The 24217-nt window shown below is 39.0% G+C and overlaps 1 protein-coding gene and 1 pseudogene across 2 annotated transcripts in view; both read left to right on the forward strand.

Annotated features, from left to right (window-relative positions):
* Positions 1-24217, forward strand: part of MDGA2 (MAM domain containing glycosylphosphatidylinositol anchor 2) — a 1390890-nt gene that overhangs the window by 1309224 nt on the left and 57449 nt on the right. The window lies entirely within an intron of this gene.
* On the forward strand, positions 3383-4813 carry LOC102832059 (annotated as a pseudogene).

Genomic DNA, 24217 nt, shown 5'->3' on the forward strand with positions numbered 1-24217 from the left:
CAGAAGATGAACTCCTCAAGTTGAAAGGCAATCAAAATATGACCAGAGAAAAGCTGACTGCTAAAAATAGAATCAACCTTACTGAAATAGATGAAGCAAAGCTTTCAGACCTTCATTTGCTAAAGAATCACAACTCAAACTGAGAAGAAGCAATTATGAATATTGACTGATAATCAGAATGTAGAATGTGCCACGTATAAATCTAGGAAACTTGATAGTTGACAAAACTGAAATGGAACAGATAAAGACCAATAGCCTAGGCATTGTTGTTAAGTACAGTGGAATTGGTTCTGACTCATAGTGACCTTATCTAGGGTTTTCAAGGAGCAGGTGGTGGACTTGAACCTCTGACCTTGTGGTTCAAACCAACCTTGAGCCTCATCAAGACTCCAGCCTAGACATTCATGATCTGAAATAAACAGGTTTCACATAACCTCACAATGTTTTTGGTTATTTTTCCTTATACTGCATCTATTTTACTATTCAGTCTATCTATTGGGTTTGTTATTGTAATAACCATCAATTTTGAAAGGTTCTTTTCTGCTAAACGCTAAGAAAATCATCCTTTTATTTCCTTGAGGATATTTATGTTGATTTAAAATTCTTATCTCGTGTAATACATAGATTATGTCCTCATCTATTATGTGTTATTTTCTTTGTCTTTATTTATTATTGCTTAACACCTCCAGAGTTGAATCATTTCTCTTGATGAGCAAATATTCCTGTGTCATTTCACCTTTCTTGGATGCTTGCTTGTATCTGTGGGATAGGATAAAACTCAGATCATAACTTCTTCCTTTCCTTTTGAGTTTTAACCTCTTGTGAGACAAATAGAGAATGGGTGGAGCAAGTGATTTTTCTGCCTTTGACTTGGCAGAGTGGACTTTTCTTTACACCTTATACCAACCTGTCCCTCAGGGTAACTTCTTGAACTACTGCTTTAGAAGTGTTCTTAATCTGCAATCATGTGTCTAGAGAAAAAGGACAGGGAATAGTGAAAATATCCAGGATGTCGGTGGTTCAAGCTCACCAGCTACTCCTCAGAATCCCTATACAGGGTCGCTATGGTTCGGAATCGACTTGATGGAAGGTTAGTTCAAACCACAAGGTTGGTGATTCAGCCTCACCAGCCACTCCTTGGAAACCGTATACAGGGTTGCTATGAGTTGGAACTGACTCAACAACACTTAACAACAACAGCAACAAGCAATTGTGTTTTTGAAGAAGAATATTAAAAGCACCATGGGCTGTTAGAAGAAAAAACAAACCTATGTTTGGAGAATTATAGCCAGAATGCTACTTAGAAGACAGGATGATAGTTCAACTTTCATACTTTGGGCGTGTTATCAAGAGATCCAGTCGCTGGAGAAGGGCATCATGCTTGGTAAAGTGGTGGGCACCAAGAAAGAGGGAGACCCCCAAGGAGATGGATGGACACAATGGAGCAGCAATGGACTTAACTGTAATAATTGTGAGGAGGTGAAGATCTGGGCAGTGTTTCATTCTATTGTGCATAGGTTTGCTATGAGTCAAAACTGACTTGATGGCACTTAACAACAACAAACAACAGGTTGTGGTTAAACTCACAAGCTACTCCTAGGAGAGGAGGAAGCAGTCTGCCTTTGTAATGATTTATGGCTTTGGAAATCCCATGGAGCAGTTCTACTCTTTCCTATGGGGTAGCTATGCGTCAGTTTTGACTACAAGGCAGTAGGTTTGGTTTTGACTTTGGTCTGCTTGAGTGGCTCAGACTTTAGCAATGTTGGAACTGAGGAAGTGCAAAAAAAAAAATGCACCATTTCTCTTACAGCCCACTCTACCCAGCTGGATTTAATAATTCTATAGAGTGAACACACAGAACTCAGACACCATACTCACATTTATCAGAATCATTAGGAAAATTAACAGGTTACATCCATAGTCAAAAATGCTCAGGGCACATATCTTCCCATCAGGCCAACTTCTCCTCACTTTGGCTCACAGGCAGGCATCTCTGCCTGCACAGTGTTACAGAGTTTTTTGTTGTTGTTGTTAAGTGTCATTGAGTTGGTTCTAACTCATAGCGACCACATACAGAGTTTCTGAGGAGCAGCTGGTGAATTTGAACCACTGACCGTTGAATCCAGTACATTATCTTATAGCACCACACCAGGAGGCCACAGAGCTCTTTTAGGGCTCCTGATAAATGCCCACAGAGTACACCACTGCACCGTAAGTCTTATTCTGAAGGCATTTGGCTCTAGCTCATTGATCAACAAACCTAGCTCCCCCAATTAAGTGCCTGGAGGTACCCCACTCTGCAAGCAAGCCTTATGCCCAAAGGCATTCAGCTTTACTTCTTGTCTCCTGGTTTGACTTTTTGTTCTGTTGCTGCTCTTCCTTTGCCACTCTGGAGTCGTAGCATTCTCTCCCTGGGTCAAAGAGATTCAATGTGCAGGCCGTCTCTGTGCCCAAAGGATGAGCTCCACTCCTGGCATTTCTTCTTTGATGTTACTGAGCCCCCACTTCTGTGTCTGAGATGGCTCATTTTATACCCAGCAGGACGGCAAAACTGGCCAATCACAATTAGCCGGGCTACCAATTACTCCCAACTGAATCATATCATCAGCATCTGCCGCCATCTTCTCTCACCCAGATTCCTCAGGAAAAATGGATGGGAGTTTACAAAGACTATGGCATGTTGTTGTCGTTATATGCTGTCACGTCAGTTCCATAACCCTTAGCGTCTCTGTATAGGGTTTCCGAGAAGCGACTGGTGAGCTTGAATTGCCTACCTTGAGGTTCAAGCTGCACTTTCCCCCTCAGGTAAGTAAGTTGTCCTTGTTTTTAATGGTACCTAAGGAACTCTGGTAGCATAGTGGTTACAAATCGGGCTGTTAACCTCAAGGTCAGCAGTTCGAACATACCAGCTGTTCCACGGGGAAAAGATGAGGCTTTCTTCTCCTGTACAGATTTACAGCCTCGGAAACCATGTACAGGGTCCTATGAGTCGAAACCGACTCCACGGCACATTACCACCACACCACCACCATACATATAGGAGTACTGGTGTGGCGCTGTGGGTTAATGCACTGGACTGCAAAGTCAGCTTGAACCGCAAGGTCAGTGGTTCAAGCTCACCAGCTGCTCCTAGGACGGAACAGTGCCCTCAAAGTGCCCTCGAGTCGGTTCTGACCCATAGCGACCCTGTAAAGGGTTTCCAAGGAGCGACTGGTGAGCTTGAACCATGGACCTTGCGGTTCAAGCTGACTTTTCACACAATAAAACATTCTCAGTCTCCTACCATTGAATTGTTAAACATAAGTGGTAGTTGCTGACCCCCTTGCCACAGAAAACTGAGTAAATACCTTTTGCTTTTTTCTCATTTGGATGTTCTCCTTTATTGGCCAAAGAGATGCTCACTAAGAAATCCTTGCTCTGGGACCAGATCAATTCTGACCACTGCACACGGGCCATGAAGATAGGTATATGGAAGTCAGTGGAAACCTGAGGGATTTGTATGATGATAAGGATGGGTTACGAAAGGAGGAGCTCAGTGCCATTTCAGGACCCAATGAGTTTGCTGATTTTTATAATAGACTCAAGCAAATAAAGGAAGTCCACTGGAAGCACCCAAATGAGATCTGTGTGCCAATGTCAGTAGAATTTGAGAAGCTCCTGAAGGCACGAAAGAACACAAGTGAAGAGGCACAGAACTTGGTGGAGTTCACAGATGAAGAAGGATATGGTCGTTACCTTGATCTCCATGACTGTTACCTCAAATACATTACCCTGAAGGCATCTGAGAAGCTGGATTATATCATATACCTGTCTCTCTTTGACCAGTTATTTCACATTCCTAAAGAAAGGAAGAATGCAGAGTACAAGAGATACCTAGAGATGCTGCTTGAGTACCTTCAGGATTACACAGATAGGGTGAAGCCCCTCCAAGATCAGAATGAACTTTTTGGGAAGATTCAGACTGACTTTGAGAAGAAGTGGGAGAACGGCACCTTTCCTGGATGGCCGAAAGAGACAAGCAGTGCCCTGACCCATGCTGTAGTCCATCTGGACCTTTCTGCTTTCTCCTGGGAGGAGTTGGCCTCCCTGGGTCTGGACAGATTGAAATCTGCACTCTTAGCTTTAGGCCTGAAATGTGGCGGAACCCTAGAAGAGCGAGCCCAGAGGCTGTTCAGCACCAAAGGGAAGTCCCTAGAGTCACTTGACACTCCCTGTTTGCCAAAAATCCCGTCAAAGGGCATCAAGCGACACACTGAGAGGAACAAAGACATCGCTTTCCTAGAAGCCCAGATTTATGAATATGTAGAAATTCTTGGGGAACAACGGCATCTCACTCATGAGAATGTACAACAAAAGCAGGCGAGGACAGGAGAAGAGCGAGAAGAGGAGGAGGAAGAGCAGATCAGTGAGAGTGAAAGGGAGGATGAAGAGAACGAGATCATTTATAACCCCCAAAACCTGCCCCTCGGCTGGGATGGCAAACCTATTCCTTACTGGCTGTACAAACTTCATGGCCTAAACATCAACTACAACTGAGATTTGTGGAAACTACACTTAACGAGGGCCCAAGGCTTTCCAGCGGCACTTTGCTGAATGGCGTCATGCTCATGGCATGAGGTGCTTGAGCATCTCAAACACCGTCCATTTTGCTAATGTGACACAGATTGAAGATGCCGTTTCCTTGTGGACCAAGCTGAAACTGCAGAAGGCATCAGAACGATGGCGGCCTGACACAGAGGAAGAATATGAAGACTCCAGTGGGAATGCTGTGAATAAGACTTACGAGGAACTGAAAAGACAAGGACCGCTCTAGTGTTCACATTGATATTGGCTATTGGACTTGCCCAGACTTCTGGAGATCGCCTTTTTCTACTTATGAAATGCTCCTAAAGACTCGGCTACATAGTCTGTGGCCTGGCATGCATCTTGTAGAAGCAAGGCATGCTGGAGATTGCAGGATGGAGATGTGTTTTATCTTTGTTTTATATTAAACAGGATTCTGTCACACACACACACAAAAAGTTAATAAATGTAAAGCAATACACTTAGTAAGCCATAAAAATAATTGAAGGATATGATTATGTCCCCAAAGCAAGGAGCCCTGGTATTCCAGCAGTTAAATTTAGAGGTTTGAGAAAGATGTGGCACTTTGCTTCCATGGAAATATTAGTGGGCAGTTGTTTTCTGTCACATAGGGTGCACTGAGTCGGGGTTGACTTAACAGTAACTGAGAGATGCACCAAGATGAAATGCCACTGATCAAAACAGAGCTCTAAATAATGACCTTATTTATACTTCCTAGAAAAACTAACTTATAAAGAAAAATGCTGACTGAGGTGCTTAACTCAAATTTATCATAGTTGAAATCAGTAGCATATTAATCTTTGGCCTGAGGTGTCCTTTCACCTATGGATCCAAGCTTGACAAGAAAATAATTAGACTGTGTTATTTCCAAATTTGATAGAAACCAGTTTTTCTTCAGTAGTAATTTATCATAACTTGCAGTGAATGATTATTTTTACTGTTGTACATGGTCTCTTGGGTGGCTTTGTAATGTTTTTGTTTTGTTTTAACAGACGGAAGTAATAAATACATGGTTGAAGAGATATGTCAGTAATACACATAAATTCTTTCCTGAGGCAATATGAAATACCCTGTCATTTAATGATTTATATAACTGCTCTTAGTACAGACTCAGCACAAGTAGAGCATATGTTCACTGCAGTCCCGAAAGAAAATACAGAAGTAGGATCTGAATCGTCTGTAACTGTCAGTACTCACAAAGTCAAAACTTTTTTATTTTTATTTTTAATGACACTTATCCCCAAGATAGATTCATTATCTTAGTCTATTACTCATTGGTATGTTACTCAGTTCAACATAACTGTTGTTGCTGTTAAGTGCCGTCGAGTCAGTTCTGACCCACAGTGACCCTGTGTAGGGTTTTGGAGGAGCGACTGGTGAGCTTGAACTGCCGACCATGCAGTTCAAATGGCTTTGCGATCTGGCTCATTAAGTCACAGTGCTGCACCAGGACTTAGGCCTTTCTAAATTAAAAATTCTTTTTAACTTTTCTAAGGGAATGTATATAAAGTACACATTGGTCAGGAAAACCTGGGGAAACAACACATTTAATGCAAAACTAGGAAAATGTGCTGAGTTGGTTCTAACTTATATCGACCCTGTATAGGGTTTCCAAGGAACAACTGGTGCATTTGGGCCAACAACCTTGTAGTTAGCAATCTAGTACTTATCCTACAGTTCCACAGCAGGACTCCTAGTAGACATTAATACATGAATAAAGCAACGTAAAAATTGATGTAACGTTAATCTAAAATATAGATCTTACATTTTTGTTGTTGTTAAGTGCCGTGGAGTTGGTCCCAACTCAGAGTGACCCTGTATAGGATTTCTGAGGAGTGGTTGGTGAACATGAACCACCAACCTTGCAGTCCAGTGCATTAACCCTCAGTGCCACACCAGGATTCCAGACCTTACATGCATACCTACAAACACATACATACATGTTGTTGTTAAATGCGATCGGGTCAATTCCACCCATAGCGATCCTGACTAGGGTTTCCAAGGAGCAGCTGGTGAGGTTGAACTGCCAAACTTGCGATTCAAACCGCCTTTGCAGTCCAGAGAATTAACCCACAGAGCCACAACAGGACACCTGTGCACACATGAAGGTCCTTCAAAAAGTTAGAGAGAAAAATCCCATTATTTATTTTAATTCTATTTTTCCACAAACTCTTGGGTGTGTGTATGCATGTGTGTGATGATGGTAGTGGTTATGTGCTGTGGAGTTGATTCTGACTCGTAGTGACCCCATACAGAGTTTCTGAGACCATAAAGCTTTACAGGAGTGGCTGGTAGATTCAAACTGCTGACCTTGCAGTTAGCAGCTCAACTTATAGCCCACTATGATACCAGATATCCTATGCATATTAAAAACTACTTCAAATAAATATAGTAAAATGTAAGGTTATCTCTGTGCTGTGATATTGTAGCTATTGGAATTTGATATTCATTCCAAACTTTAATCAAAAGGAAGCTATTCTTTTCTAACTGAAAAGTGATTTATCACATTTCATCTTTTTTGTCTGTTTTTTTAAAACATAATTTTTTAAATATTCTATCAAATAATGAGTCCAAACATTGTTATTCAACGTAATTAATGTAATCATGATTATGAATCATAATTAAAGTTACTAAGTAATTCCATAAAATGGAAAAAGCAAGCATTTTACTTTATAGTCTTATACTTAAGGAGTCCAGGTGTGGATAAGCAGTGCTAACCACAAGTTCAGCGGTTCTTCAGAAACCCTATACAGGGTCACTATGACTTGGAACCCACTCATTGGCTCTAACAACAACAACAACAAAAGCTTAAGAAAAATTTGTTAGGCCATGTTTAAAAATATTTCCTCAAGCACACCCTAAGCTAAGTGTTAGCAATAATCTTTCAAATGTTTTGATTTACATTTATATGCTATAAAGAACCTAAAACATTCACATGAGGGGCAGAAAAAAAGAGGGCTAATAAGATTCAGCTGAGTCCTCTATAAAACTTACAAGAAATACCATGTTTAACCTTTTTCTTTTCATTTTCATTATTTTTCTCAGACATTTTGTTTTTATTTTAGAAACAATAATTCTACATTGTGCTAGTTGTGGTGGTGGTGGTGTGCCAGGGAGTCGGTTCCAACTCATAGCGACCCAGTACAGGCTGTCAATCTGTACGGGAGCAGAAAGCCTCATCTTTCTCCCGCGGAACAACTGGTAGTTTCGATCTCCTCACCATGAGATTAGCAGCCTGATTCATAACCACTACACAACCAGAGCTCCTTATGTAAAAATAAAGGAATATGGATATGATTTAAATAATAGATAATGTTTCTTACTGCTGAAGAGTTCATTCTGACTCATAACAAGGCTGTGAATCTTTACAGATGCCAACTGCCCATTTTTCTTCCATAGATCAAAGCAGTTGGTGGGTTCAAATTGTTAATGTTTCAGTTAGCAGCTGAATGCTTAACCACTGTGCAGCCAGGCTCCTAAAATAGGTAGATATTGTTGTTAGGTGCCATCGAGTCGGTACTGACTCATAGCGACCCTGTGCACAGCAGAAGGAAACACTGCCCGATCCTGGACCAACCTCACTACTGTTGCCACAGTGAGTCCATCAATGCTGCCACTTAGCCAATCCAAATAGGTAGATAGATAATAATTAAAATGTTTAGGCAAGATCCAGTTACACAGCAAACACTCAGGCGTTTTTGTTACACGTAAACATTCCCATGAAAATATGCTAACATAAAACTGTCATATTAGGAGTGTTAAGTTACCTTACATAAAAGATTCTTTAGTAGTTACTTGTTGTTGTTGTGGGTTATTGAGCCAGTTAAACTAATAGTGACCTTGGTTAGGGTTTCAGAGAGTGGCTGGTGAGTTTGAACTGATAACCTTGCAATTAGCAGTCCAGTGCTTATCTTACAGCTGTCTTGTTGTTAAGTGCTGTGGAGTCGCTTCTGATTCATAGCAACCCTGTATAGGGTTTAAGAGGAGCAGCTGGTGAGTTGGAACTACCGACCTTGTAGTAGTTTGCCATCCAGTTTGCCAACTTTGCCATCCAGTGCTTATCCTACAGCACCACACCAGGACTATGAAAAATGCAAAGTCTTTGTTCTTAACCTCTCCACATGACTTTTAAAGAACTCTGGTAGTGTAGTGGATTATGGACTGCTAACCGCAAGGTTGATTGTTTGAATTTACCAGTTGCTCCATGGGAGAAAGAGGAGGCTTTCTGCTCCTATATAGCCTTGGAAACCCTATACAGGGTCACTATGAGTCAGAACCAACTTGGTGGCACACAACTGCCACCACCACCACATGACTTTTAACTATTGCCAAAACAATCTTTCCACCAGAGTTCTAAGGGACCAATATTTCCCCAAAGTTCTCTTCTAATCTTTGTCTTCATTTTTCTTTTACTATGTTTTAGCTTTCACTTATAACATCCTTAGTATATTTAGGAATTTTTAGTCTGTTTTCCTCTTATTTCTAAAATCACGGGGCAAGAATATTTGACATACTTTGTCCTATGTGTCTAATATTTAGCTCTCATTTTTTATCATTTCTGCAATATATTTATAAGGACTATCATTTATATGCCAGTGGTATTTACCAGAGACTGTCTACAAATCTAGTGTGCATCACTCCATACATCAATGACTTACTCTGCTGGTACAAAAATGAAACTTCCATGAAAGACAGAGAGACACACTGACGCTGTGAACCCATTCAATGCTTTCTTTACCTGAGGGTGCTATGTTTATTTGGCTTCGTTTTATAGTAAGGGAGCTATTGCTATGTGAAATGTAAATAAATAAAATAGGGAATGATATTATAAATACTCAAAACATACTGGGAGCCTTGGTGGCACTATGGGATAAACCTTGGATTGCTTACCACAAGGTTAGCAGTTCAAACCAACCAGTCATTCCACAGGAGAAAGAAGAGACTGCTCCAGTAAAGATTTATAGTTTTGGAGATCCTATATAGGGTTGCTATGAGTCAGAGTCCTAGCATGGTGCTGCAGGATAAAGCACTGAACTGCAAGGTCAGTTTGAACCACAAGGTCAGTTGATCAAACTTACCAGCCACTCCTTGGAAACCCTATACTGGGTCATTATGAGTTGGAACTAACTTGCCAGCACTTAACAACAATGAGTTGGATCAACTCATTGATAGTGGATGGGTTGAGTTCATGATTAAAAATTACAAGAGAGGAGACAGATTTATTTACCAAGGATGTTAAGACAAACCAATAAATACTACATCTGCTGCTGTGTGCCATCTATGTGACTCCAACTCACAGCGGCCCTGAAGACAGTTTCTGAGGCTGTAAATCCTTAAAGAACAAGAAAGCCTCATATTTCTCCCATGGAGCAACTGGTAAAAGTGCTCAGTCTGATGCAAATAGAACCTACAGGAATAAAAGAGAAAGGAGCAATAGAGATAGTCCTAGAATGATCCTTACAACCTACATGAGTATGGAAGATGTAGGCTCATTTCACAGCAGGTAGCTAGGAAAAATCTGAATTCTTGCCTAGAAACTGAGTGTAGTGTAGAGGGAACCCTGGGCTACCACAAGAAATAGGGCTTAATTAACCTTTGCTTCAGTGTGGTACAGAGAAAGGCAGTCAGGGTTCACCAAACCCATGAACATTGGCAGAGATAGTGCTATTAGACCAAATGATTTGTGATTTGTCTGTAAGAAATGTGGACTGAATAGAAAGAACCACTGAACAAATGCAAGACATTTCCAAACACATAACTAGATGCTAAAATAACACAAGAAAGACCAGGTGAAGCCTGCTAAGCCTCAGAAGGTATCAGTGGATGCAGAGGGCAAACTAAGCAGCTGACATCCCGTCCACTAACTGATAAATTTAAGTTGGGGAAAGGGCTTGTTCTGTACCTACCTTCATTTAAATACTTCCCCAGGTCACACTCAGTCACTTAAAAGTGATAGAATTTAAGAACTGAGTTTTTAGACACAAATCTTAAACATGATAAATTTAGCTTGAATTATCAACAATTGGTTTCCCACCATCAGTAGAAATGAGGTAAGTAAAATTCAGTTAAAAAACCCACATATATTTATTCTACTTTTAGGAGAAGCAAAGTGGTCGTAGTGGTGAGTATGAAACACATACTTTCTGTAAATGCTACTGAACATAGCTTTCTGGTGTCCTCTCTCTTTGACCTAATAACTGAGTTTTACTTTCTGGTGTTGTATTCATTTCAAGTTCTAGATTTCTGTTGTCAGAAAATGTCTTGTTGTTCATTCTAATAATGTAAGTCCTTGTATTTAGCAACAACAACAATTAAGTACAGAGCAATAATTGTTAGTATGGTGAAGGACCAGGCAGTATTTCCTTGTGTTGTGCAAAGGGTCACTGTGAACTAGAACTGACTCTAAGGCATCCAACAACAATAACTGACTATTTTGACTTAAAAGAAGAATTAATGTTCACTTGCTTGGTGGCACTTTATAATTATTTGTTATTGTTGTGAAAGATTTTGCAAACTACTAGGAGTCCTGGTATAGCACTGTGGGTTAATGCACCAGACTGCAAAGCCTTTTGAACTACAAGGTGGGTGGTTCAAGCTCACCAGCTGCTCCTTGAAAACCCTATACAGGATCGCTATGGGTTGGAACTGACTTGACGGCACTTCACAATACAACAACAACATTCATATATAGAAGGTCACCTAGTAGTATAGTGGATTATGACGTGGACTGCTAACTGCAAGATGAGGCTTTCATCTTCCATAAAGATTTTCAGGCTCAGAAACCCTATACAGGTCGTTATAAATCAGAACCTACTCAAGGGCGCATAGCCACTGCCACCATTCAATATAGAATACTGTTGTGGTACTGTAGGTTACGCACTGGACTGCTCATTGAAAGGTTGGAGGTTCAATGCCTTTAGATGCTCCTTGGGAACGCTTTACAGGATCACTGAGTCGGAACTGACGACTTGGCACTTAACAACAATATTCAATATAATGCTAGAGTTTTTAATCTCACCTAGCACAGCAGTCCTTATTTTGCATAACCTCTTACATAGGTTTATGTATTTTACACAGCTACTTTTGGAGACCTAGTGTAGTGCGGCAGGTTAATGCACTGGACTGCAAAGTTGGTTTGAACCACAAGGTTAGTGGTTCAAACTCACCAGTCACTATTCAGAAGCCCTATCCAGGGTGGCTATGAGTCAGAACTGACTCAACAGCATTTAATAACAACAACCCTAACCTTGGGAGTCCTGGTGTGGCGCCTGTAGGGTAAGCACTAAACCATAAGGTTGATTTGCAAGGTCAGCAGTTTAAACTCACCATAATAACATACTTCATATTGATGAACTATAATTTCTTAATGTACCTTCCTAATGTAAATATCCTTATTACACAACCTTTAACACTTTCTTTTATAGATACATATGTTATATGTAAATGCAAATATCACCTTGCTTATGTTAAATTATGAGAGTATACTTTCAAGTCAAAATATTTGACTGTTACATCAATATGTAAAATATTACATCTCTCGCTGAAATTTTGTCAAATAAGACTGAAACAAATTATGAGATCATTAACATTAAGAAACAAGGAATTTTCATTTATAAGGTATTCCCTATACTACCATGTTTTATTAATTTACAAATTTTTTTTCTTGTGAATTGTGGCAAATATACAGAACAAATTGGTTTCCTGTACAACACTTCAGACACATTTTGTTCAGTGACAGTGATTACAATTCTCACAATGTAACAACATTCTTCCCATTTCCTCCCAATGTTTACCATTTCCATTCCTCATTCTTTCCTTTCTGGGCCTCCCTTTATCCCTGGGGAAAAGCTGCCCTTTTGACCACCTGTGGCTTATTGTTTTAGGTAATTTGCATATACCTAACTTTATTTTTCACTTATATGCCTACCTGTTGTTCCTCTAAAAGTTGACCCACCTGTGAATTCAATTCCAGGTTTCCTCCATCACTTTTTAATGAGCCATGCTTAGGATCCTTTATATACTAGTTGGAGTATAGGCGTGGCATTGTGGGTTAATGCTCCAGACTGCAAAGCTCTTTGAACTGCAATGTCAGAAGTTCACACTCAGCTGTTCAAGCTCACAAGCTGCTCCTCAGAAACACTATACAAGGTCCATCAATTGCTCACATGCAAATTCAAACTGAAGCTGAAGAAAATGGAAACAAGTCCATAAGAGCCAAAATATGACGTTGAGTATATACCACCAGAATTTAGAGATCATCTGAAGAACAGATTTGATACATTAAACAGTAAAGAGTGAAGACCAGAGAGCTGTGGATGACATCAAGAACATCATAAAGGAAGAAAGCAAAAAGTCACTACAAAAACAAGAAAGAAGGAAAACATCAAAATGGATGTCAGAAGAGACACTAAAATTTGTTCTACAGCATAGAGGTGCTAAAGCAAATGCAAGAAAGGAGGTACAAGAGCTGAACAGAAAATTAGAAAAATCAGCTTGAGAAGATAAATCCAAATATTACAACAAAATGTGCAAAGATCTGGATGCTCAGCATTTCTCAAGCTGGGGGAACTGAAAAAAAAAAATTAAGCCTCAACTTTCATTATTGAAAGATTCTCTGGGCAAATTATTGAATGATACAGAAAGCATCAAAAGAAGATGGAAGAAATACACAGAGTCACTGTACCAAAAGGTAATGGTTAGTGTTCAACCATTTCAAGAGGTAGCATATGATCAAGAATTAGATCAAGAATTAGCCGATGATACTGAAGGAGGAAGTCCAATGTGCATTGAAGGAATTGGCAAAGAACAAGATACCAGGAATTGATGGAATAAAAATTGAAATCTATCAAGAAAGTGAGGCGGCACTGGAGTCAACTCACTCTGCATGAAATTTGGAGGACAGTTATCTGGCCAACTGAGTGGGAGATCTGAATTTGTGCCCATTCCAAAGAGAGGTGACCCAATGGAATGCGAAAATCATAGGAAAATATCTTTGATATCCCATGTGAGTAAATTTTTACTAAAGGTAATAAAGAAATGGCTGCAAGCATATATTGACAGAGAACTTCTAGAGGTTCAAGCCAAATTCAGAAGAGGACGTGGAATGAGGGATATCATTGCTTATATCTTAGAGATCTTGGCTGAAAACAGAGAATACCAGAAAGATGTTTATGGTTGCTTTATTGACTATGCAGAGGCTTTCGATTGTATGGATCATGACAAGCTACGGACAACATTGTGAAGTATGAGTATTCTGGAACACTTCATTGTGCTCATGAGGAATCTGTACATGAACCAAGAGCCAGATGTTCAAACAGAACATAGGAACACTGAATGATTTAAAAGTAAGAAAGATGTGTGGCAGGCTTGTATTCTTTCACCATACTTACTCAACCTGTATGCTGAGCAAATCATCTAAGAAGCTGGGTTATATGAAGAAAAACATGGCATCAGGGTTGGAGGAAGACTCATTAACAGCATGCAATATGCAGATGATACAACTTTGCTTGCTGAAAGTGAAGAGGACTCAAAGTATTTACTGATGAAGATCAAAGACCACAGCCTTCAGTATGGATTACATCTCAGTGTAAAGAAAACAAAAGTCCTCACCACTGTACCAACAGACAACATTCTTATCAATGAGAAAAGATTGAAGTTGTCAAGGATTTCATTCTTCTTGGATCAACTATCAACACTCATGGAAGTAGCAAGCAAAAAAACAAAGGACGTATTACATTAGGGAAATCTACGGCACAAGACCTTTTTAAAGCGTTGAAGAGCAAAGATGTCAGCCTGGGGACTAAGGTGCACCTGACCCAAGCCATGGTATTTTCAGTAACCTCATATACATGTGTAAGCTGGACAGTGAATAGGGAAGACCACAGAAGAATTGATGCTTGTGAGTTATGGTGTTGGATGAGAGTATTGAAAGTACCATGGGCTGCCAAAAGAACAAACAGATCTGTCTTGGAAGAAGTGAGGCCAGAGTGCTCCTTGGAAGCCAAGATGGCCAAACTTTGTCTCTCATACTTCATACATATTGTCAGGAGGGACCAGTCTATCATGTTTGATAGGATGGAGGGTCAGAGAAAAAGAAGAAAACACCCATTGAGATGGATTGGCCAAGTGGCAGCAATGGGCTCAAGCATGGTAACAATTGTGAAGTTGGCCCAGGACCAGACAGTGTTTCATTTTGTTGTGTATAGTGTCGCTATGAGTAGTTACCCACTCAGTGGCACCTAACAACAACAACACTGGGTTGGAACCAGCTAGATAGCACTTAACAACAACATATGCTAATTGGAGTCCTGGTGGGGCACTATAGATTAATGCTCTGGTCTTTGAGGAAGCTCACCAGTCTTCTGGAATCTCTCTACAGGGTCACTATGAGTCTGAACTGACCCAAAGGCACTTAACAACAACTATATGCTAATTACATAAAGAATTCTTTATATGCTAATTGGAGTCCTGGTATGGTGCTGTGAGATTACAAGGTCATTTTGAACCACAAAGTCCATGGTTCAAAATCACTTAGAAATCCTATACAGGGTCACCATAAGTCGGAACTGACTCAACAGTGCTTAGCAACAACATGATGACGGATGGAGTCCTGGTGTGGAGCTGCAGGATAATGCATTGGACTGCTAGGTCACTTTGAACTACAAAGTTGGCAGTTCAAACCCACCAACCACTCCTTGGAAAATCTATATGAAGTCACTATAAATCAGAACCAACTCATTGACACTTAATAACAACAACAGCATATGCTAATTGCTAAAATAAACTGCTGGACATTCAGGCAGTAGAACAAGTGTTGTAGTAGATATCATTGCCTATCCATATTCCAAATTTGCTATATAAAGAATGTTCCTAATTTTCACCTACTGTATTAATTGCATTAATTCTATTACACATCTTTGAATTAAATTTAAATGTAGATTTCTATATGTTTCCCAAAAGGCCTTTAGTATTATAATCTGAAGCAGAATTGAAAGGTAAAGTATTGTGTACTGGAAAATTGTCTATCTCACTGGGAATAATGAATATGAAATTAAAGACCATAGATGTTGCCCTCATGTCTCAGCAAATAGCCTAGAATTTTCAATGTTAGCAGATGTTCATACAATCTATTCAGTACCTTGTCATTAATCAGTCTATCAAAAAAAAAAAAAAGCTTCAGGCTTACTTTCAAAAAAGAAACCACTAACTTTTATTTACACATATTCAAGTATGAGGGAAAAAATACACACTTTCAATGAAGAAGGGAGACAAAGTCTGGTAAGCTTATTCATTATTGTTACTTACCATTGCCTAGAAAATGCACTGACAATTCTAACGTGTCAGTAGCATGAGCAGAATATTGTAGGGAAAATGACAAGAATTCATACTGAATGTAAAGTGCTAATAAGGAATTAAAAAGTGTGTGCGTAATTAAATGGATAAATGTATACTATTAATAGTTGTTGTGTGCCATCCAGTCATTTTCAACTCATAGCAACTATAAATGTTTACAGGAGCAGAAATCCTCATCTTTCTACCGTGGAGCAGCTGGTGGGTTATAACCACTGACCTTGTAGTTTTCAGCCCAACATACAACCCGCTATGTCACCAGGTTTCCATAATTATTAGTTAGTAGGAAATATAAAAGAAGTCCAGATGTAGTACTACAGGATAAGCACTGGACTGCTATCTGCAAGGTCGGCAGGTCAAACCCACCAGTTGCTCCTCAGAAATTCTATACTGGATCATTATGAGTCTGAATTAACTTATAATACCTAACAACAACAGGAAATAAAAATAAGGTATATTTACCATATCATTTATTATTTTCTTTACATTAACTGTTATTAAAACAATGTTGTTATCTTGTTAGTTGCCAGAGTAGGCTCTGACTATGTGACTTTATGTATAACAGAAGAAATATTGCCTGTCCTCTCCTATCTTCATAATTGTTGATATGTGGTCATTTGTGTCTGCTTGCCTCATTGAGGGTTTTCCTTGACTTTTTACCAAATACAATATCCTTCCCTAAGAGCCCTGGTAACATAGTGGATTAAGCATTGGACAGCTGACCAAAAGGTGGTTTTTGTTATGAAGGACCATTGAGTTGATTCCAACTCATAGTCCCTGTGTAGGTTTTCCAAGGTGCAGCTGGTGAGTTTGAACCTCCGACCTTGTGTTTCAAACCAACCTTGATGTCCATCACATTATCCTGCAGCGCCACACCAGAATTCCATAAGGTAGACAGTTCAGACTCACCAGCCTCTCTGCAGGAGAAACGTGAGGTTGTGTGTTCCTGTAAAGATTGACAGTTTTGGAAACATACGGAGCAGTTCTACTTTGCCCAATAGGCTCATTATAAGTTGGAATCCGAGTGATAGCAGTGGGTTTGCTTCTGGTTCTAGACATCCTTTTCTAGTGATACGTCTTTAATGATAACATGTCCAAAACAATCACACTAAAGTCTTGCTATTCTCATTTCCTCCCATTGTAAAAACAGCAAGTGACAGATTTATTTAAAAAACCAGTGTAAGTGTAAGCGTTTTTAGGTTTTGAAGCTATTTCCTTAATCATATGAAGACAATGTATCTCCTAGGATAAAGAAAGTTAAAAGGGAAAAAATGTATTTTAAATTTTGAAATGATAAAAATTGTTAGTACCTTGCTTTCATATCAACATGCTAACATGTATGTTCTTGGACTATCACATGTAGTTACGGAGAATTTGATCTCATGTTCTCTTAACGGTTTGGTGGTATTGCCTTTTAACAGTGGAGTAATAATTCTTCATTGCTTTTATATATGTGCAAACATTGTATTAAGTTTTCCATTTTTATGTTTTACACAGCTCACTGAGATACAATATGAACTATTTAATTTCTTATTTCTCCAACTGCTGGAGTATATACTTTCATTATAGCTTTAAATTAAAGACTTGAAAACAAAGTTATTGCTTTTTTAATACACATATGAAGTTATGTACTCTGGAGTTTGTAGTAAGTAATAAGATAAGTGTTGTTGCCAACTAAAATTATTTGAGTAGAACATCTCATTACAACAATAGAATATCTACAGTTCCCCCTTGGGGTGTTCTAAAAATATTGAATGATACTAAACTTACATTAACATCCTGATGAAAGAACACCTTGATTAAACTTGTGAGTCTTTAGATAATAGAAAAATGTCAAATAATGCTGTGTATATTTTTATGGGTTTCAACTACTTTTATCTCGCTTCAGAAATAATTGTGCTTTGCTTTTATTATATATATGTATAACTTTTAAATCTAAATACAATAAAATAAAATGACACTTCAAGAATAGATTTCACAGAATTTTCAGCTCCAGAAATTACAGAAATTTTTAGCTCTGGTAATATAGTGGTTACAAATCAGGCTGTTAACCTCAAGGTCAGCAGGTTGAAACTACCAGCCATTCCATGGGAGAAAGTTGAGGTTTTCTGCTCCTGTAAAGATTTACAGTCTTGGAAACCCTGTTCTGGGTCACTATGAGTCAGAGGCGACTCCACGGCACACCACCACCACCATTAAAGAGAAGTCCTTGTATGGCATTTTAGGATAAGCACTGGATTGCTAATAATATCACCTCTACCTAATTAAAGTGCTTTCTATAGAATTATTTGTTCTTCAGTGCTGTTACGTTGGTTCCGACTCACAGCAACCCTGCATAGGGTTTCCTAGGAGCAATTGGGGAGTTTGAACCACCAACCTTGTTGCTCAAACCGACCTTGCAGTCTACTGCTTATTCTGTAACACCACACATGTCTCTATTGTTGTTGTTGCTAAATGTAATAGAGTGGATTTCTACTCATAATGACCTAGTATAGAGTTTTAGCGTAGTGGTTACGAATCGGGCTGCGAACCTTAAGGTCAGCGGTTCGAAACTACCAGCCGCTCCGCGGGAGAAAGATGAGGCTTTCTACTCCCGTAAAGATTTACACCCTCGGAAACCCTGTACTGGGTCGCTATGGGTCGGAACCTACTCGATGGCACTTAACAACAACTAGTGAATTTGAACTGCTAAACTTGTTGTCAAACCAACCTTGTGGTCCAATGCTTATCCTACAATTATTTACCAGTACATTTAATTCAATGATTCTATATGAGTACCTGTGAAATATGTTGGACTTTCTGCCACACTTCTTTTAAGCAGTTAAATATACACTGTCTCCTGGTCTCTCAACTGATCCCGTTACAGGAATTAGTTAAAAAGTAGACACTGTGGTAGTCACTAGAGGTAAAAGAATTAATAAGAAATTGTTCGTGACTCATAATATACATGTATAAAGAGATCAGTGCTTTAATATCTAAGATATTAATTTAGTGTCTTAGATATATGTATATAGCAAAATATATGAAGGTTTGGTGGGGGGAAATGCCCTACTACTTGTTGTTGTTAAGTGCTGTTGAGTTGATTCTGGCTCATAGCAACCTTATACAGGGTTTCCCCAGGAGCAGCTGGAAGAAGCTCTGGTAGTATAGTGGTTACAAATTGGGCTGCGAACCGCAAGGTCAGCAGTTCGAAACTACCAGCATGTTCCATGGGAGAAAGATGAGGCTTTCTGCTCCCATAAAGATTTACAGCCTCAGAAACCCTGTACAGGGTCACTATGAGTCAGAACTGACTCCATGGCATATAACAACAACAACAACAGGAACAGCTGGTGGATTTGAACCACCAACCTTATCATTAGCAGTCCAGTACTAATCCTACAGCACCACACCAGGGGTCCACATCACAATTCAGCAAGCAATAAATTATAGCAAAAAATTTTTAAAAAAAAGAGCGAGAGAGAAAATGAGGGCAGAAAGAGTCATTTGGAATTACGCGGTTGTCACTCTGACTTTACAACCATAAGTGAGTAACATTAGCCTCCATCTGTATCAGGTTTCCTATCTCTAATGCAGAGCTAATAATAATAGTCCCTACTTGCAAGACAGCATTAGCTAAAATTAATGATTTAACATTGTGCCTAGCACATAATCAGCACTCAATAGGTGTATTTTGTTTTGTTGTGTTTGTTTTAGTTACCTGGACTGAAAATACAAGTTAGAAATCAATCAATAGAGAGATGTTAAAAGAAACTGTTAGTATCTAACAATGGTTGGACAATGGCAATGAGGTAGTCTAGCAATGGATGATTGGGTTTGGTTATTGTCCATTATAAAACACTTAAGATTCCTAAACTTAGGACTCTCAGATGTGATGCAAACCCAATCCATATGCAGCATCCACCTAGATCCTTTCACACCAGGGCAACACAAGAGAATCAAGACAAACCTGTTGTGGTTTGTGTTGTCTCCGATCCAGTAGTCTCCAGCCTTCTACCATCATTCATGAAACTCTGGCAGGTTAAATTGTTAGCTTGTAAGTAGGTTAAAACCTTGCCAACAATATCAACAACCCTGATCACTGGTTGTTTTATATGTACACCAAACTTCACTGTTGTTATTGTTAATACGTTTTTGTACATCTGATGGTGGAAGAGATTATTGTGTTACTTTTCATTTGATGTACTCATGATGAGGTTGTGTATCTTCTCTTACTATGTAATTAGTCATTTGGGTTTCCTCATCTGTGAAATAACGGTTTTTATTTTGACTTGTTACTAAGTTGATTTTCTTACTGAGTTGTAGGAGTTTTTAGTGTATTCTGGTTAATTGTACATATTCAAGTATCTTTTATAAACCTCCGCTTGTATTTTCCCTGATTAATGGAGAGTATTGATAGAAAAGTTTTAAGTTTAATATTAACTAAGATATCAGTTTTTTTGCTTTAAGATTTGTGCTTTTTCTCCTGTACTGGTTTGGAAAATGCACTACCTTACTTGAAGTTAGAGATTGTCTTGTATTTTAAAAAACATTTTTAGTTTTGCCTTTTCATTTCAAGTATTTGATTATCCTGAGACTGACTTTATTGCAAAATATGTAAGTTGGGGATTTAACACATATTTGTTGTATATGCACAGACAACTGAATAATTTATCTTTTCCTGTCTGATCTGTAATATTTTTGTCTTATATGAGGGTTTCATATATGATTTCTCTTTTCCATCCATAGTTTTATTTGTCAGTTGCCTAGTCCTTTGGGAATAGTATATATTTAATATTTTCATTTCCATAAATAGAGCAGGATAAACTATATAATATGTATAGCTTCCCTGTGAAAGCTTCACTAATCAATCCAGAAAGTAAGATCTTATCAGGTAAAAATCAAATGGAAAATGGGAACCCAGAGTAATAAATGAAATAGCCTAACCATCCTGCTTTTGCCCTCAGCTGTTTTACAACTAAGACAAATATAAACTTGAAGTTTTTTATAGTTTAGTAGTGGTGGGACAGCAAACCCAATAAGTTAAGTGTTTAGCTGCTAACCACAAGGTTGATGGTTCAAACCCATCTGCTCTGTGAGAGAAAGCTAAGCTAAGGCTGTCTTTTCCTGTAAAGATTTATAGTCTCTGAAATTCTGTAGAGCAGGTCTACTTTTTACACATGTGGTCTCCATGAGCTGGAATATACAACTAATGAGAACAGCCCACCAACCCACTCTTATCCAGTGGATTCAGACTCATAGCAACCCTACAGGAGAGAGTTGAACTGTTCCCGAGTGTTTCCGAGGTTGTAAGTATTTGTTGGAAGCAGCCTGCCTTATCTTTCTCCAGCAGAGCTGCTGGAGGTAAGAACCTCTGAACTTTCAGTTAGCAACCTGCTTAACCCATCGTGCCACTAGGGCTCCTAAAGAACAATATGCCTACAATACAAGGGAGCTTTACAATTTTTCATTATCTTTTCATTCCATCTGTCCCTGAACTTTTGGAAGACCCTCATATTTACATAAATAAAAAGGAAATATTAAAAATAGATGCAAAGAAGAAGAAATTATAAAAATAACACTACATAAATTTTTCAAACATAAAACTTATAGAAATAAAAATGTACCAACTCAAATATAATTATTTCAGTGACAGAATGCAATCAGCTAAAAAGGAACATTGTTAATTTTTATAAATATAATTTTATCTTCAGGGCAATCCCATCCTCTTTATTTATCACTTACCTCCAAGCTTTTTCATCAAATTTAACCCTTTTCTATGTAAATTTTAGAATCAGTTTGTAAAGTTCCACAAAACAATTCAGGAATTTGTGTGGAATTTGATTTCATTTATTTAATTTAATGTACATGTTATCTATTAATAATCAGTCTTTCTGTCCATTAATAGATCCTATTTTTCCATTTATATAGAGTTTAACTTTACTTATTTCACTAGAATATCAGAATTACGTTTTAGATTTTTGCTTATCGTTTGTTACATTTGCAGAATAGTATATTATTTAACATGGCTTTTCTAGACGTAATCTTTGTAACTCCTCCCAAATGACATTTTCCTAATGGGTTTTCCTAAGAGAAGGTAAAGAAAGATAGTGATAGAATTATATAATTCTGTTATAAGTAGTAACAGTTAATTATGACTATGAAGACTTGGGACTCAAATGTGAGGATTGGTCAACTTTGCCATCCATCCTGTTGGATATAAAATGAGCCATCTCATAAAATGGAAGGGGGAAAATCTCATTGTTACTAAGAAAGAAGAGCCAGAAGTGGAGCAAATCCTTTGGACACCAAGATCTGTGTGTGCTGAAGCTCCTAGGTCCAAGGACAGAAAGCTGTAGCACCATAAGAGCAACAAAGGGTGGCAGAGGGGCAGCGGCAACAGAACCAGGAACCAAAGCATGAGACAGAGTGGTGAGCTTCCCAGTCCATGAAGTGAGTAAAACTGAGTGCATTCAGGCAAGAGGCTAGTTTGTGGAGCGGAATAACTCCAGGTACTCAGTCTGCTTTGCTGACCCACCGAGTTAGAATTGAGCATCTTCAGACTGAGGTTTATAGAGTAGTGAAATATCTTTTGGCTTCATCAGAAGCCCTAAAAGAGCTTTGTAATATTTCCCAAACAGGGCTGAAGGCAAGGGCTCATGTGGCTAAGAGGCCAAGGACAGGAACAGCCTGTTTGAGAACAAGGTTTGGAAGGCACTATCTTGAAAGAACTCTATCTTGACTATGTCTGATCTTGTACTGTCAACAGTTAGCATCCTTAATAAAGCACATAATCATGAGTATGCTCTGTGTGTTTTGTGTGGTCATAGCAGAGAATTACCCAACTCAGCTGAAAAGTAAAGAACAACCCTGGGAGGGACTCCGTGTCAGAATATAGCCGAAGTATGAGAGACGAAGTTTAACCATCTTGGCCTCCAAGGAGCACTCTAGCTGCACTTCCTCCAAAACGGATCTATTGGTTCTTTTGGCAGCCCATGGTACTTTCAATATTCTCCTCCAACACCACAACTCAAAGGCATCAATTCCTCGGCGGTCAGCTTCAACTCATAGTGACCATTTACAGAATTGCAAAGGATATAAATCTTTATAGGAACAGAAAGCTTTGCCTTTCTTCCATGGCTGGTGGGTTTGAACTGCATCCCTGTGGTTAACAGTCTAGTGTTTATCCTATAGTGCCACCAATGCTCCTTGAGTGTGTGTTTATGTCTAGGTTTTTGTTGTTGTTAAGTGTCAAGTCTGAGTTTCAACTGCTGAACTTTCAGTTAGCATTCCAGTGCTTTTTCTACAGTGCCGCACTGGTGGTGGTGGTGTGCTATGGAGTCAGTTCCTACTCAAAGTGACCCTGCATAACATTTTCAAAGGTATAAATCTTTACAGGAGCAGAAAGCCTAATCTTACTCTCATGGAACGGTTGGTAGTTTCAAACTGCTGACCTTGAAGTTAGCAGCCTGATTCATAACCAAGTCACTAGCAAAACTCCTTACAGTGCCACACTAGGACTTCATATGGCTAGATAGATAGAGAGAGAGGGAGATAGAGAGGGAGGTAGGTAGGTAGATAGATGATGATAGATAGATAGAGAGAGAGAGAGATGATAGATGATAAATACAGAGTGCAAGAGAATGAATGAGTCTTAGTGTAGTGCTGTAGGATAAGCAATGGACTGCTTAACATAAGCTTCGTGATTTAAACCTACCAGCTGCTCCTCAGAAACCTTTTACAGAGTTGCTATGAGTTGGCATTGACTCAATAGCACATAAGAACAACATACATGCCTGCACACATATTGTTGTTAAGTGCTGTCCGACTTATAGTTAATGTGTATAGGATTTCCGAGGCTGGTGAGTTTGAACTGCCAACCTTATAGTTCAAACAGACCTTGAAGTCCAGTGCTTATCCTACAGCATCACACCAGGACTCACGTATATTCCATTACTAGTTCTCTTTTTTCCTTAGCTTGTTAAGAGTTTCATTATAAATAGGTAGGTGCCAAAGTCTGTCAAATTTGTTTTATGCATTTTGGTGCAAACATTGAAGTATTCAGCTACTTACCAAAAGATTAGTGGTTCACATCCACTCCTGGTATTATGGAAGGAAAGTGTGGCAATCTGCTTCTGAAAGAGCCTTCTCATTGGCAACCCTATGGAGCTCAGTTCTGCTCTGAATCACAGGGGGTCACCAAGAGTCACAACTGATTTGCCAAAATTGATAGGCTCCTAGTAGAATTGATTTTCCTTTTTCAGTTAACTGTATAGAGTTTCTCGAGGAGCAACTTGTGAGTTCA

Source organism: Chrysochloris asiatica, unplaced genomic scaffold, assembly GCF_000296735.1.
Source record: "Chrysochloris asiatica unplaced genomic scaffold, ChrAsi1.0 scaffold00235, whole genome shotgun sequence".
NCBI lineage: Eukaryota > Metazoa > Chordata > Mammalia > Afrosoricida > Chrysochloridae > Chrysochloris > Chrysochloris asiatica.